At 39.2% G+C, this 16805-nt stretch overlaps 1 protein-coding gene across 2 annotated transcripts in view; it reads left to right on the top strand.

Moving 5' to 3' along the window:
- The window catches only part of LOC127644551 (gastrula zinc finger protein XlCGF57.1-like), a 532867-nt gene that overhangs the window by 168911 nt on the left and 347151 nt on the right, over positions 1–16805 (top strand). The window lies entirely within an intron of this gene.

Here is a 16805-nt window from a genome sequence, read left to right on the forward strand (position 1 = left end):
TATTTGATAAAAGTATAGCAATTAGTCAATTGGCAGATGATACTACGTTATTCTTAAAAAACAAGGATCAAATTCCTCTGGCTATTTCATTAGTTAATATCTTTTCTAAGGCATCAGGACTCCAGCTAAATTTAAACAAATGCAAACTTTTTGCCCTTCACCAGAGTGATATCTCTTGTCTGCATAATATTCCAGTAAATAATAAGGTGACATATTTAGGCATTACAATTTCCAAAGATCAGAAAATCTGTATGAAAGACAATTTTGAAAATAATCTACAAAAAGCAAACTGAATCTTAAATTGCTGGTTACAGAGAGACCTTTCAATTTTTGGTCGACTTTCAAAGTCGAATATTTATCCAGATTAGTTTATCCCGCTCTTTCTTTAGCTCCCCCTGCAAATTTTATTAAAACATGTTCCCGAAAAATGTATAATTTTATTTGGAGGTGGTTTGAATGTGATTGAATTTGAAAACATGAATATTTTGTTAAAACTCAAATGGCTAAAAATGTTTGTATGTAATGAAGATAGTTTTTGGTTTACAGTCCCTTCAGCTTTATTTCAAGAATTTGGTGGAATTCAATCCAAACTCCCGGTGAAACTATCAACATTCCATCAACAAGTTCTCTTATTTTGGAAATTGGCACATACACACAATTTTACACCTCATAGTGTTTCTATTTGGAACAATAAATATATATTGCACAGGAACAAATCTTTATGCTTTAAAAATTGGCTAAGCAGAAGTATATGGTCGGTGAGGGATCTAATGGATGAAAAGGGTAACCTTTTAAACTATAATACTTTTACATTAAAGCATGGATTTACTTGTCACCCCAAAGAGTTCTTCACTGTCATTAATGCAATACCTTCTGGCATAAAAATGCTGATGAGATGCGCTCTTTCTTATGCTAATGTTAATCCAGCTCTTCCCACTTTATTCATTGAAGATATTAATTTTAAAAGTGCTCATTGTACTAACAAGTATTTAAGTCAGGTTGTCTTAAAAACATATTATCCCTGTCAAATTAAAATAAATTAATTAGATCACATGTTTAATAAGACTACTGTAAAATATATTAGAACAGCTTATTTAAGTTTTCCCATTCCCCCTAAAGCAAAAGAAACACACTTCAGAATCTTAAATGAAATTTATCCTTCTAACAAATTCTTAAATCAAAAATTTAATATAGATATTGTCCCCTGTTCTTTCTGTAATAACCATTCTGAAGACACTGACCATATCTTCTTTACATGCAATTTGTCCAAAATCTTCTGGATATTAGTTCAGGACTGGTTGCTAGAAAAGGAGGTGGTTGTTGATGGTTTTGCTTTTACTTTACAACATATTTTATTTGGAATTCCCAAACACTGCTGTGTTAATTTTTATTTGATTAATAACATTGTAATAATGGCAAAATATTTAATTCATAAATGTAGATTTTTTAAATCCCTCCCACTACTTGTTATGTTCAAAAATGATTTAAAGTGTTTTTCTAGAGCCCTTGAGGGAATGAGAGGTGGGAGTGCGATGAAGCCGCTTGATCTTTTGATTTCATATGATTTGGTGTGATATTGCCCCTTAATTTTTTAAATTTCAACTTTATTTTTATTTTAGTTATTCTTATCTTTAACCCTAAGTTAATGTAAGATATGATTTCAAATTTGTATTTCTGTTTTGTTAAACTGTGTTGAGCCTTTCATTCGATATTCTTACGCACTGTAGAAAGAAAACATTTGCCTTGGTTATATGTATAATTTTGTATTAAATAAAAAAAAAAAATCAAAATAAAATTCCTTTAATTGTGCAAAACTGAGGGACTGTCAATATTAGTCTATGCTGCCACTTCACTCGATGTTTCTAAGGAGATGTGTAAAGCTAAAATACTGCTTTATTTAATTTTCTTTGGAGAAACAAAACACATTATATTAGGAAATCTATAATAACGAAAACTTGAATCAGGTGGATTGAACATCCTTGATTTCTGTACTCTAAATAATATATATATATATTTTTATTTATTGGATTAGATATTTCATTCTAAATCCAAATTCTCTTTGGAATGTTGTACCCAATTTTGTTATCTCCAAACAAAATTGACAAATTCCCTCTGAATTTATCTTGCTTTCACAAACAAATGTTGCTGGCTTGGTCCCTGTTATATAAGCATTACTTTTCGAACCATAGATATTCCCACAGGGGTCTTGGAACTAGTCGGCACTAATACTCAAAACAGTATTGCGCCCCCTTCTGCTTTTGATTTATTTGATACTGCTATTGGGAAACTTTGTTTTACCCCCAGAGCTACTTCTGCCCTGCACGCCATGGCCCTCCTGCAAGTCCACCAGGCCAAGGCGCACAAAGAGCTGCATGTGGGTAGCCCCGATCCCGATGTGCTGCAGGAACTGCGCTCAGAGACCAACCTCACTCTTACACAAACTCCCACGAAGGTCACAGTGAAGTCACTCGGGTAAGTGATGGCCACGCTCGTGGTCCAGGAACGTCATCTGTGGCTGAACTTGGTCGAGATGCGTGAGACCGACAAGACTCGCTTTCTCGACACCCCAGTCTCCCAGTTCGGCCTCTTCGGCGACACTGTCGAGGACTTCGCCCAGCAGTTCTCCACGGTGAAGAAACAGATGGAGGCCATCTCTCACATCCTGCCCCACTGCAAGTCTGCACCCTTGCTCCGCTCCGCCCCACCAGGTACGTCAAAAATACTCGTCCATTTGGTGCCCCTAGCACGGAGATTGGATGCGTGGGTTTCACTTCCCAACCCGTCACGCTGACTGGCCGGACCAACCGACTCGGTTACGCAATTCAGTTTGCCAAGCCCCAGCCCCCCTTCATGGGCGTCCGCTTTACTGCAGTACACGGCAAACATGCCAAATCCCTGCGTGCGGAAATCGCTACTCTTTTACTCAAAGATGCGATAGATCCTGTCCCTCTAACCGAAATGAAGAAGGGTTTCTACAGCCCTTACTTCATTGTTCCCGTTCAAAATGCTCACGCAAAAACACATCTTAACTTGCGTCCAGGATCTAGATTGGTTCACAGCGGTAGACATGAAGGACGCGTACTTCCACGTCTCAATTCTGCAATTCACATTGTGTAAATTGGAGACATATGTATCAGCAATTGTGACCGATCACGGAAAGTAGGGACACAAGTCGGTTTTGGGGCATTTTGAGTTATTCACATATTCTGAAAGTGTAGTCTCCAAGCTTTCCAACGATTTGTAACACATGGAAATCTGACAATATTTGGAGAAGTTGTGGCCATTTGAAGGTGGGCACTCAAAAAAGCTAAAAGGGTAGAAAACGGCCTCAAAAGATTGTGCAGTTCTCACCTCTCTCTGCTGCTGGGAGTGACAATAGGGCTCATTTACATCTCATTTAGATAAGCCATACCCCTGTAAAGCTCCCCCTGTAAAGCACAGGGGGAGCAAAAAGGTCAGGAAAATGTGCCATCAAAGAAAAAAAAAGTTTGCAAACAGGTAATAAATAAATGTCTCTTAGCATCTACCGATAAAACTGTATAGGCAACTCTTATGTACACTGAGTGCTTTTCATACAAGAATGTAAAACTAAATTCAGGTGGTTGGTTGATAAAGTGACATTCCACTTTCATCGTCGCTCAGATCGTCTTCAGAATCAGTGAACGCTTGTTCATAAGCATCCGGCTTGTCGAAGAAGTACTTCAAAACATTTTCGTTGTAACGGCCACGGTTCAGCTCGTCTGCGACATTCTTTGCGGCGTCCATCTTCATTGAATTTTGATATCAGATAGAGCCGGCTAGAGCGCTGCATAATAAGTAGCCACGCTGTTGGGGGCGGGGGCAAAAGCGCCGGCGGCTATTCAGTACGGAAATACACACAGACAATGATACGCCCCTACTGCATGCTAGAATCTCCGAAAAACAAGCCGATTTCAACCTCAAAATGTACGCTTTTAAATATACCAATACTGTTATCTCAAACATGGAGAGGCTTCTTCATGATCTCAGCTAACAGATTCTGCAAAAAAGCGGAAATCACCAATTTTGGAAAAAAACACTTGTTTCTCATTTTGCTCACAAGTTGTGCTGCCGACTTGTGTCACTGGTTTCCGTGACGGGTCACAATTGTGTCCTTCCACTGAATTACAAGTATATTCCCCTCAATCCTACACCACCTCATATCCCCACGAGCTGTCTTGTGTTCCCATCTTTTGATGTTTTTAAATTCTGCAGGAAACAGTTTACGATTCACCCTGCATGTCCCACAGGCATTAGTTCCCATTTCTAACAGCTTAACCATAAGAGCTGTGGATGTGTAAAAGTAGTCAAACCAAACATTGCTGCCCTGGTCTTTGAATGGCTGCAGTAACGAATCAACTACTTTGGTGGCCAAGTCAGTGACGCCCATCATGACTACCTGTGTAAACAAGCTCTGTTGTTGCAATTACCCATAATTTAAACCCCACAGAGTAGTCTTGCCCTTCATGTATTATTTAAATCCTGACCGAGCTTTAGACTTGACAATACGTTCATCTATTGCAAGATTTTGGTTAAGCTGAAAGAGCTGCTGGCATTTTTGTTTGAGCTGGTCCATAAGATAACGCAACTTCCTAAGGCGATCTTGATTATGTAGAGCTGCTAAAAGTGCTTTGTAGTAGTCATGCGACATAAATCCCCTCGCCCACGAGCCCTGAAGTGACTTGGTTCCCCAATTATGATGGGAATCAGGGAGAATTGAAAACCTCATGTAAACGAGCAATGCATGTTAATTAAATGTTTTTTAATTAATTGGGGGTCACCTCCATCCAAGCTCCTTGGTAGCTGGAATATGATGGACAGTTTAGGACGAGCTTCCACCCCTGACGGTTTGTAAAGCAGCATATCTCAGCAACTACAGCCTGAGTAAAAACAGCATGAAAAAGTCAATTTCTCATAACATCATATTGGTGGTTGACCGCACGGCCTGATGCATACTACCTAAGTCAATACTGGATTGACGGCTAGGCTTAAATGGGAGAGGTTTTGGTGCCTGTGAATCGATGTCAGAGTACGAAGGATAAGAAACAGAGTCATGGAAGCATTTACGCTTTCTAGATGACATGGGACGTGTGCGAGAATGGCTAGCCATACCCAAAATAATAACAGTGTTAGTGTTACTGTGAGTATCAGTCATATGAGAAATAGAAACAAACAACACATACACATTCATACACACACACACACACACACACACACACACACACACACACACACGCAGTTGATGGTCTTGGCTGGGGATCAGGTTCCATCTCATCCTCCATCTCCTTGTGGTCCGGGTGTTCATGCAGTAGTTCATGGTCCAGCAGATCTTCCTCCTGTGTGTTCATACCCTCAAAAGCCAGGAGCCATAGTCTCTATCCAACTCTATAACAGAAAAAAGTACACAATTGGTAGCCAGCAGTGTGTCCTTCACAAATCCGTACACTGAATAGACTAACCAGAATGTCCAAATGCAAACAGCCCTCTCACAATTTCCTTGTGTACAGAAAGCTACACACAATCTAAAATCATATAATGTCTGTGTGATGGAAGGGTAAGGCTATTTGATAAACTATAGAAAGACATAAAAAAAAAATATGACATAGTAAAATCAACAAGCTAGATAACTTATCTCACTAGCAGGCCAGTTTACAGACAGGTCTGAACAGCGTCAAAAAAGAAAAGAAAGTAAAATCTGCTCTCTGTCTCACATTACCTTAGGCGGATTTTTAAGCAACATAATTGGCAAAAAAATTATTGATATTTAGTTAAAAATTTACATAGTATTGCTAGCTAATGTTTATTTAGCTAGTTTCACAGAAACTGTCAAAAAACATTTATAGAAAAAGAAGAGGCTCGTTTTTTTTCCAGGAAAAAAAGAAGTTAGCAGCGGTACTACAAATAAATGCTTTGTAACTAAAAAGGTTTGAATATCTTCCACAAGCAACAAAATTGGCCCAAAAAGTTACTGATATTTAACTAAAAATATACATAGTATTGCTAGCCTTTTTTTTAAATTAAGTTTCACAGAAATTTGCTTACAAATATAGGCTAGCTGCCTGTCCGATGAACGCAGATGGTCATGCAATTTTTTCTAGAAATTACTACAGTTACTCCTACAAAAATATGTTTTGACTTTCAAAAGACAATATTGACAGCACATGTTAAATAACTTGTCTTACCTTGAAAGATCGCCTCAGTTTTCAGTTTGAAGCAGTAAATCCAACACTGGAGGTAATCTCCCATGATATCCCCTCTGGCTCCGCCCAGGCAAATGGAGGATGACACAGATGACGATACATTTATTATTCATGCCCAGTAACCCCTTAACCAATCATATGTGTTTTTAGCTTATGTTGTCATGAGTATTTGGCATTGGAAATAAAATCGGTGATTGGACAACGAAGATATTGAGACAGGAACCACAGGAATAATTATTCCCAAATTTGAACACTTTGGCTGGAAAGGGTTAAGAGCCAAATATGAAAAAGATCTACCTCCTTTTGTGGATTTTGATATTCTAGGAACTATTAACAGGCCAGAATTTTGTGATCGTAATGAATGTGATGAAATATAGCATGGTAGAACGTCACTTAAGTACTGCAGAGCTAGACCATTCTAAGCTTTGTATGTAGTTAACAGAATTTTTTAATTAATATGAAATTAACAGGTAGCCTATGTAATGATAAAATGGGACTAATATGATCATATTTCCTGGTTCAACTTAGCACTCTTGCTGCTTCATTTTGAACCAATTGAAGTTTATTTATTGATCATGCTGGACATCCTCCCAGTAATGCATTACGATAATCTAGTCTTGAGGTCATGAATGCATGAATTAGATTTCCGGCATCAGCAACAGAGAGCATGTGCCGTAATCTAGCAATTCTGTATTTTTTTAGGAGGAAGAATGCTGTTCTACAACCTTTGGTAATTTGAGTTTCCAATGACAGATTGGTATCAAATATAACACCTAATTTCTTCACTGTTGAAGATGATGTAACAGTACATCCATCGAGAGTCAAATTATATTTTAGCTGCTTATTTTTAGAGCTATTTGGTCCAGTATTTAGTACCTCTGTTTTGTCGGAATTGAGTAGAAGGAAATTTCTGGCCATCCAATCTTTTATTTCATTGGTACCCTCTGCTAATTTGGAGAATTGTGAAATCTCATCAGGTTTTGAAGAAATATAAAGTTGGGTATTGTTGGTATAACAGTGGAAACGTATTCCTGATAATATCTCCCAGGGGAAGCATTTACAAGCAGAAAAGAAGAGGCCCTAAAACATATCCCTGTGGCACTTCATACTTTACTTTTGTTTGGTTTAAAGGTCCCCTGACATGCTTCTTTTGTAGGCTTTGATATAGGCCTTAGTGGTCCCTAGTACTGTATCTGAAATCTCTTTTACAAAATTCAGCCTTGGTACAGAATTATACGCAAAATAATTCCGCAAAGCAGAGAAGGGGGAGGTAACCTCCCCCTATATGACGTCATATAGGGGGAGATTCAAGATCAGCCCGTCTGAGATCTCATTTTCTCACAGGCAGAGAAAGATAGCCAAAACTCGGTTTACACCGACTGAAATTTCTAGACATGAGGGGACCAAATACAGGCTAGGGGAACTAATATTAATGTTAAAAACCTCAGAAAGTGAAAATTTCATGTCAGGGGACCTTTAACAATTCCTCCTTTATATAGACAAATTGGTAGCGGTCTGCTGAATAGGATCAGATGATAAGAGCAAGTCATTTGTAGCTCTGATAAGTGCAGTCTCTGTACTGTGATGAGGCCTAAATCCTGACTGAAATTTTTCATATATACTATTTCTCTGTAGATATGAACATATTTGGGAGGATACTGCCTTTTCTAGTATTTTTGACATAAATGGGAGATTTAAAATTGGTCTATAACTAGCCAGTTCTCCGGGATCAAGTTGTGGTTTCTTAATATGCGGTTTGATAACTGCCATTTTAATGTTTCTTGTGACATATCCTAAGGATAGAGAGGAGTTAATCAAATTAAGAAGAGGTGCTGAAATGACAGGAGGTACCTCTTTTAAGAGCTTAGTTGGTATTGGATCTAACAAACATGTTGAGGCTTTTGATGTTTCGATAAGTTTTGTTAGCTCTTCATGACCTAAGACAGCAAAGGATTGAAGTTGAATGTGAGGAAGATTATGAGACACTGTTTTCTGAGGTGCTATGACAGATGATTTTATAATTCCAATCTTATTTCTGATTATTTACATTTTATCTGTAAAGAAATTAATTAAGTCATAACTCTGGTGCTGCAGTTCTGGTTCTGTTGAGGCATTATTCCTAACCAATTTAGCCACAGTACTAAATAAACACCTAGGATTGCTGTGGTTATTTTCTATGAGTTTACTAAAATATGCTGACCTAGCAGCGTTTAGTGCCTGTCTGTAGCTACAGACACTATCCTTCCATGCACCACGAAATACTTCTAATTTTGTATTCTTCCACATGCGCTCCATTTTCTGAGCTGCTCTCTTGATAGCATGAGTGTGATCATTGTGCAGGGTCTAAAGTTGTGCTTTAATTTTTTTATTCGAATGGGGGCAACACTATCAAGAGTGCTAGAGGAGACTGCATTTATATTTTTTGTTATTTCATCAAGTTCTTCTGGGCTTTGGGGTTTATTGAGTGTATGAAATAGATCTGGAGGATTATTAGTGAAGCTTTCTTTAGTGGTCAAAAGAATACATTTACATTTATTAAGCCCTTATTACAGGGACAATCCCCCCAGAGCAACCTGGAGTTAAGTGCCTTGCTCAAGGACACAATGGTGTTGGCTGTGGGGATCGAACCAACGACCTTCTTATTAGCAGATTACCAGTTATGTGCTTTAGACCACTACACCATCTACCACCACTACACCCCAGAATAGTTCTACCTGAATTATAGCGTGGTGTAGATTGAGTAACATTAGCTGATCGCAGTATACAAGAGACAAGGTAATGATCCGAGATATCATCGCTCTGCTGCAGAATTTCTATAATATCAACATCAACTCCATATGAAAGAATTAAATCTAGCATATGATTGTGACTATGAGTTGGTCCTGTTACATTTTGTCTGACTCCAAGAGAGTTGAGAATATCGATAAATGCTAATCCCAATGTGTCATTTTCATTATCTATGTGAATGTTGAAGTCACCAACAATTAAAGCTATATCTACAGTAACTACAAGATCTGTTAAAAGATTAGCAAATTTACCAAGGAAATCAGAATAAGGCCCGTTTGACCTTAATCAAATTTTTTCTAAATGATTTAGTGAGGGTTTTGTGGTTGGTATTTCAGGGAACAGAGACTAAATGAGATATCTAAGTGATACTGTCTCTATGTGTTGTAGTTTATGTGACATCTCAAGGCAGCTAGAAGATGTTCGGATTAACCAGTTTGTCTGCTTTCTGACCTGGGCCCCAGTTAGTCAAATACTATCATTATTAAGACTATGATTCAAATTACTAGAGAGGAGAGCGTCACCTTCCCCTCTGTCTCTCTTTGGTAGGTCAGATCTACCCCAAAAAACTCTTCCAATTGTCTATAAATCCTATTCTATTATTTCTATATTTTCCAGACACCACTCAGACATTCAGTGACATTAATCTACTATAAACTTCATCACCAAGATGAGCAGGGAGGGGACCAGAGCATATTACAGTGTCTGACATTGTTTTTTCAAATTTACACACCTCTTTAACATTATCTTTAGTGATCTCCGACTGGCGAAGCTGGACATCGTTAGTGCTGACATGAATAACAAGTTTAGAAAATCTACGTTTAGCATTAGCCAGCACTTGTAAATTTTATTTGAATTAATTAGTAATGCAATTAACAATAGGCTGGAGTCTCTATTTCCATGTTCCTTACAATAGAATCACCAATAACAAGGGCTCTTTCAACATGATTCTCAGTGGGTGCATCACTGAGTGGGGAGAATAGATTGGAAACCCTAACACGAACGGGAGAGTGGTGTCTCTTTGCTGAGCAAGTATGCCACCGAGACGTCACCCAAATGCCCTGCTGCGGGGGCTCTACAGTCCTTACTTTTATCACATGTGAATCCCTCACTGCTGATGGAGGTTATTGTAAACATGTGACATTCAATGCAGGAAGAAATAACATGAGCGGATGCCATGACTTACCGCAAATTGTTTGTTGTTGTTGGTTGTTCATGAGCGGTGAGGGTTTGAGATTGATGTGAATCCCTCACGCAATTGTTTGTTGTTGTTGGTTGTTCTTGATAAGCGGTGCTTTGAGATCGATGCAATAATACGTGCAACACAGAGAAAAATGGGTGCACGCTGTAAAATACATGCAGTTTAATCGCGCTAAAAATAGAAAGTGGATGCCGGTGGAATATGCGCGCAGTTGAATCACGATAAGATAATAATATGGGGAAAAGGCGATGCGCGCTGAAAAATGGCAGATGTCAAGGATTAAAGGCTGAAAACAGATATATAAGTGATGCTAAAAAACTAGCAGACTACATACACAGACTCGAGCTTGGCACCGGCAGCAACAAGTAAAATGCAATGCTAAGCAGACTAAGCAGCCTAAGCAGCATCAATAATACAAACATAATTTCAAACAACATCAATAATACACATACCCAAATAATCTACAAATCCCTATCCACAGCCCCTCCCCAAGAACCCTCCAAAAAAGCCAAATACCCCCACACTTCCTGACAAACAAATACCATTTCACCAGCTTTCTAGAAATCATCTCCTCAAACACCACCACCCCGCCCATCTCCACCGCACCACTCCCTAATCGAGGGTGCCCCAGCCGACTTCCACACCTGAGGATGAATCTTCTGCAAATCATGACTCCGGCTAGGACCTAACTTTTTAAGTATTTATCCCCAATGTTAATAACCATCCCATCACCCAGGATACAAGCAAATTTTCAAAAGATCTCCACTGTGTAGTAGAGTGTAGTAGCCCCCTCACAAACCACTCTGACCAACAGAAAGGGGACTTATTAATACTTTATTTTGGGTTCAGCAATATGCTCAAGGCCACATATAAATAAATGTCAGAATTAAACACACTTTTTCCAAACCGCATGCAAATACGAGATAACGGGATGTGCCTTAAGTTCTCCCCTTAGTTTAATAGAAAGGCTTTGCAATGGCGAAATAGGGTGATGGACTTTTATAATTTTCTTTATTAAGCAGATTCTTAAATGCCAATATATGCATGGCATACATGGAAAATTTTACAACCTGCTGTTTTTTTTTTAAACAATCATAGAAATTTACCACAAATAGGCATAAGAGTGAACAATGTGCTTAATCTAAAATGCTGACGAAACCGTTTCCAGATTTTAAGCGAAGAAAGTACAATCGGGTTAGTGGTGTATGTAGAGAGGCGCCGCAAATTGGAGTCAAAAACTAATGCGGATAACGAGGATGACCTGCAGGATTTAGCTTCTATCATACACCAATTTATATCCAGAGAGTTACACAATGCATATATTTTCTGGATGTTAGCTGCCCAATAGTAGAGAAGAAATTTTGGAAGAGCGAGACCCTCATCTTGTTTGGTTCTTTGAAGAGTTGACTTGCGTACACGTTTAGGCTTGCCTGCCCAAATATACGAGGATATCATGACATCAAATGATTTAAAAAAAAGATTTAGAGAGAAAAATGGGAACTGTTTGAAATAAAAAAAGTATTCGTGGTAGGATGTTCATTTTAACTGATTCAGTCCTACCTACTAATGATAATGGAAGACCGCTCCAACGCTGAAGATCTACCTTAATGCGGTCCATTCATTTTGTAAAATTTTCTTTGTGCAATGACTTGAATGAGTTTGATATATGAACCCCTAAATAACAGAATCCTGTGGGAGACACGTGAAAAGGGAGCATAGCTGAAGGAATTTCCTTTGCTAATTCATTTATGGGAAAACACTCACTTTTAGCCAAGTTCAACTTGTATCCAGAAATAAAGCCAAACTCATTCAACAGATGCATTATGTTATCCATACAGTTAAGTGGGTCTAAAACATATAACAGGAGATCGTCTGCATATAATGAGACACGATGTTCCCTTCCTCCTCTATAAATACCTGAAAACACTGAGGTCATCTTCAAGGCTATAGAGAGAGGCTCTATAGCCAGAGCAAAAAGAAGAGTTGAAAGTGGGCATCCCTGAAGCGTGCCACGGGAAAGAGAGAAATAAGGAGATGATTCAGAGTTAGTTTTTACACAAGCCGAGGGAGTGGAATACAGTAAACGGATCCATGAGATTAGTTTAGATCCGAATCCAAATTTCCGTAAAACCATGAATAAATAATCCCACTCCACACGGTCAAAAGCCTTCTCCGTGTCTAGTGAGATATTATCTTGATGCTCCAGATGGAGTAAGAATAATATTCAGAAGCCTCCGTATATTGGATGACAGCTGGCAACCCAGTATAAACCAGTTTGATCATCTAATATAATGGACGGAAGTTGAGCCTCTAAACGTTTGGCCAATACTTTAGCTAGTAATTTGACATCATTATTAATTAGGCTAATGGGTCTGTAGCTGCCACATATAGTCTAGGGTTTTTGTTCTTCTTTAAGATTAAGGAAATCAAAGCTTGGTTTAAGGATGACGATAAGAAACCTTGATCTAGGGAATGATTGTATAGTTCTAATAATAAGGGGGATAACTGGGTGGAAAACCTTTTAAAAAATTCCGTAGGGGGAGCCTTCAGGACCAGCAGCTTTGTTGTTTTTCATGGTTAGAATGCAAGATGCTATCTCCTCCAAACGAAGAGGCTCATCTAGGCCAGTGGTTTTCAAACCCTGGGTCGTGACCCTCGGGTGGGTCGCGAGAATTAAAAAATGGGTCGCCAGTGATTTAAAATTTAAAAAAAAATAATTATTATTATTTCGTTTTTTAATAATATTAATATGAATAATAATAGCTTTGATTAAGAAGTACACAAAAAAAAAAAAACATTCAAATTCATGCAAAATAAATAATCCACATGTCACCTGACCGGCTGACCGACCTACTCGTAGCCCTAGGCAACACAAAACAAAACAAAAAACCTTGTGCGCAGTGTTGTTGATATGCAGCCATTTTATTTTATTTTCCCATGAGATGATGAAAATATTCGGTACCATGAAATTAGTAGCCCGTAATGAATTTATTTTATGCTGAACATGAGCAAACCAAAGTCAAAAACCATTTATGATTTTTTCACAAGAAAAAGAGGGTCAGAGACCGAGACCCCTTTAAATGAAGCAGCAGAAAACGCGGTCAACCATCAAACCCTGCCGCGAACAGCGGAGATCAGCAGGGAAGATAATGAAGGCGATGCATGTCAACAGAGTAGCAGTACTTTCCCAGCAAAGAAAAAGCAGAAACCGGAGTAAGGCCATATAAAGATGATTTTTTGAAGTTTGGGTTTGTCAACTGTTCGGACGCAGTCCATGCAGCAATACCAATGTGCGTAATATGCGGTGAAAAGTTGGCAAAATATGATAATAAAATAGTCAACTAATATAAAAATCACACTGCTCTGTTAAAATAGTCAGTAGTAGGCCTACAATTCGTAGCCTACTATTCAGCGTAAGCTACGTGCACGCTCCAAGCACATTTTTAGCATGTGAAAAGGATGATTTTTTTTCCTGTTGATATTGCAACGTGATTCTAATGAGAGAGTTACGTGAGCATAATGCCCCTTACATTTACTTTCGCTTTAAATTATTTCGTTTTGGCTTGTTAGGGCCCAAGCACAAAGTGCGTAGGACCCTATTGTTTTCGTTAGGATTATTATTATTATTATAATTATTAGGGCCCAAGCACAAAGTGCGCAGGACCCTATTGTTTTCGTTAGGATTATTATTATTATTATTATTATTATTTTTTTTTTTACGACTATTGGGGCACTTTTGGGGCTCTTAACGTGCTCAAAAACTCTTGAAACTTTGCACACGGGTCAGAACCCGCGGCCATTAGGGCCGGGCTGAAGCTGGTACCCGGGCGTGGCAGGGGGGCTCGACAGCGCCCCCTGGAACAGGGTACGAAAACTTGGTCTATAACTCAAACACGCTTGCATGTAATAATATGAAACTCGGTACACATATAGATCTCATCGTTTCATATATCCTTCATACTTTTACTTTTTACCCCAGACCAACAGGAAACCGTCTATTTAGGGTTGTTTGAAAAACGCACGCAATGGAATTTGGAATACTCCTCCCAGAGAATTCCACCAATCGCCACCAAACTCGGTCAGCATGATGTCAAGACATTGAGCATGAAAAATTGCCGGCAGATTTTTGATATCTCTAACGGTTTGGCCGTGGCGAGGAAACGAAATGATGGCGCGAAAAGAGAAACAGGAAGTGTGTTATAACTTCTGCATACATTAATTGATCTCCATGAAACCGCAGCAGCGTGATCGCTGGAAGAAGCCGATCGCATGGATGTGACTATTGTCAGTCAAAGTTATAGCGCCACCAACTGGCAGAAGGAAGTGTGTCACTTTCAAAATGCTTTGAAATCACCCACTTATTTTTACCCGATTTACTTAAAACTTTAGGTGTATAATGTAAACACACGGCAGATGTAGACATGTGAAAGGATTATTGATATCTTCGATACTGTCACCGCGGCAACGCTTCAAACTCGAATATTCTTTTTGATGCTTTTGAGACTCTTAGCATACTTGAAATTGCATGAAACTCGACAGACACATCACATTTATTAGCCAGTACACATGTGCAAAGTTTCAGAAACGGGCGTGGTGCAGGGGCTCAGTAGCGCCACCTTTTGACAAAAGTGGGGGTTGCTTTACACTTTGACCCACAGTCACAAAACTCAGGAATTATATTGTTCTCATCGAGCCGGACAACTTTCTAATTTACAGTCATTAGCTCAGACCAACAGAAAGTCAGATATTGTGGTTTGAATGTGGATGTTTTGGAGAATTTTCTCTCCCTCTCTCACTGACCCTACGTCTCTCTGTGTCTGTGGGGAGGGTGCTGATTTTGCTGAGGAGTGAAAATGCTTTTATTTTTGTTTTTCAAGGTTTTGGGGCCCTTAACGTGCTCGAAAACTCTTGAAACTTTGCACATGGGTCGGAACCCGCGGCCATCAGGGTCGGACCGAAGATGGTACCCGGGCGTGGCAGGAGGGCTCGACAGCGCCCCTGGAATGGGATTCGAACACTTGTCCATATATCAAACATGCTTGCATGTAATGATATGAAACTCGGTACACTTGTAGATCTCGTCGGGCCGAACAACTTTCGTGCTCTAAGATTTACGCCAGCCCAACAGGAAGTTGGCTATTATGGGTTGTTTGGAAACACGTGGTCTGGAATTATATATATTCCGCCTAGAGAATGAATCCAATCGCCACCAAACTCGGTCGGCATGAAGTCAAGACATTGAGGATGCTACATTCGGACGGATTTTTGATATCTCGAACGGTTTGGCCGTGGCGAGGAAATTGATTTATGACTAAAAAGGACACATGAAGTGTGTTATAACTTAGTTAGTTCTATCTACAGTTACAAAACTCGGCGTGTATATTGTTCTCGTCGAGCCGAACAACTTTCTAATTTACAGTCATTAGCTCCGACCAACAGAAAGTCAGATATTGTGGTTTGAATGTGGATTTCTTAAAATTTTTCTCTTTCTGAGTGACCCCTCCTCCTCCCTTTCTGTGTTTTTTCTCTCAGTGTCTCTCTGTCTGACAGACAGAATGGGCCTGCCAAATTTTTTTTGTGTGTGTGTGTGTGGGGAGGGAGGGGGGTTCTCTGTTGGGTTTAGATTTGCTTTTTGATTGTTTGATTGTTTTTCAAGGTTTCTGGGACTTTTGGGGCCCTTAACATGCTCGAAAACTCTTGAAACTTTGCACACAGGTCAGAACCCGCGGCCATCAGGGCCGGGCTGAATCTGGTACCGGGCGTGGCAGGGGGCTCGACAGCGACACCTGGAATGGGATTCAAACACTTGTCCATATATCAAACATGCTTGCATGTAATAATATGAAACTTCGAACACTTCTAGATCTCGTCGGGCCGAACAACTTTCTAATTTACAGTCATTAGCTCAGACCAACAGAAAGTCAGATATTTTGGTTTGAATGTGGAACACATTTCAAATTAACTTTGAAGCTCCAAAAGCACATCAAAAGTAACATAAAAGAAGGGAGTGTGTTATAACTTCTGCATACATTAACTGATCTCGATGAAACTTCAGCAGTGTGTTTGTGGGAAGAGGCCGGTCGCATGGATGTGACTACTGTGAGTCAAAGTTATAGCGCCACCAACTGGCAGAAGGAAGTGTGTCACTTTCAAAATGCTTTGAAATCACCCTCTTATGTCTCAAGTGAACAAACAGACCAACAGAAAATCAGATATTTTGGTTTGAATGTGGAAAACATTGCAAATGAACTTTGAAGCTCCAAAAAGCACATAAAGGCAGCATAAAAGCAAGGAAGTGTGTTATAACTTCTGCATACATTAACTGATCTCGATGAAACTTCAGCAGTGTGTTTTGCGGGAAGAGGCCGGTCGCATGGATGTGACTACTGTGAGTCAAAGTTATAGCGCCACCAACTGGCAGAAGGAAGTGTGTCACTTTCAAAATGCTTTGAAATTACCCCTTATGTCTCAATTGAACAAACAGTTGATAAAGAATTCGGGTATCAATATATTGAATTATGAATTATTGCAGTGATCAACTTTGATGTCCGGTTAAGATGAAAATAAACTATCGCTCTGTCTTCGCGATAATCTTTCTGAAA

The sequence above is a fragment of the Xyrauchen texanus genome, chromosome 6, assembly GCF_025860055.1.
Source record: "Xyrauchen texanus isolate HMW12.3.18 chromosome 6, RBS_HiC_50CHRs, whole genome shotgun sequence".
In the NCBI taxonomy this organism is placed as follows: domain Eukaryota; kingdom Metazoa; phylum Chordata; class Actinopteri; order Cypriniformes; family Catostomidae; genus Xyrauchen; species Xyrauchen texanus.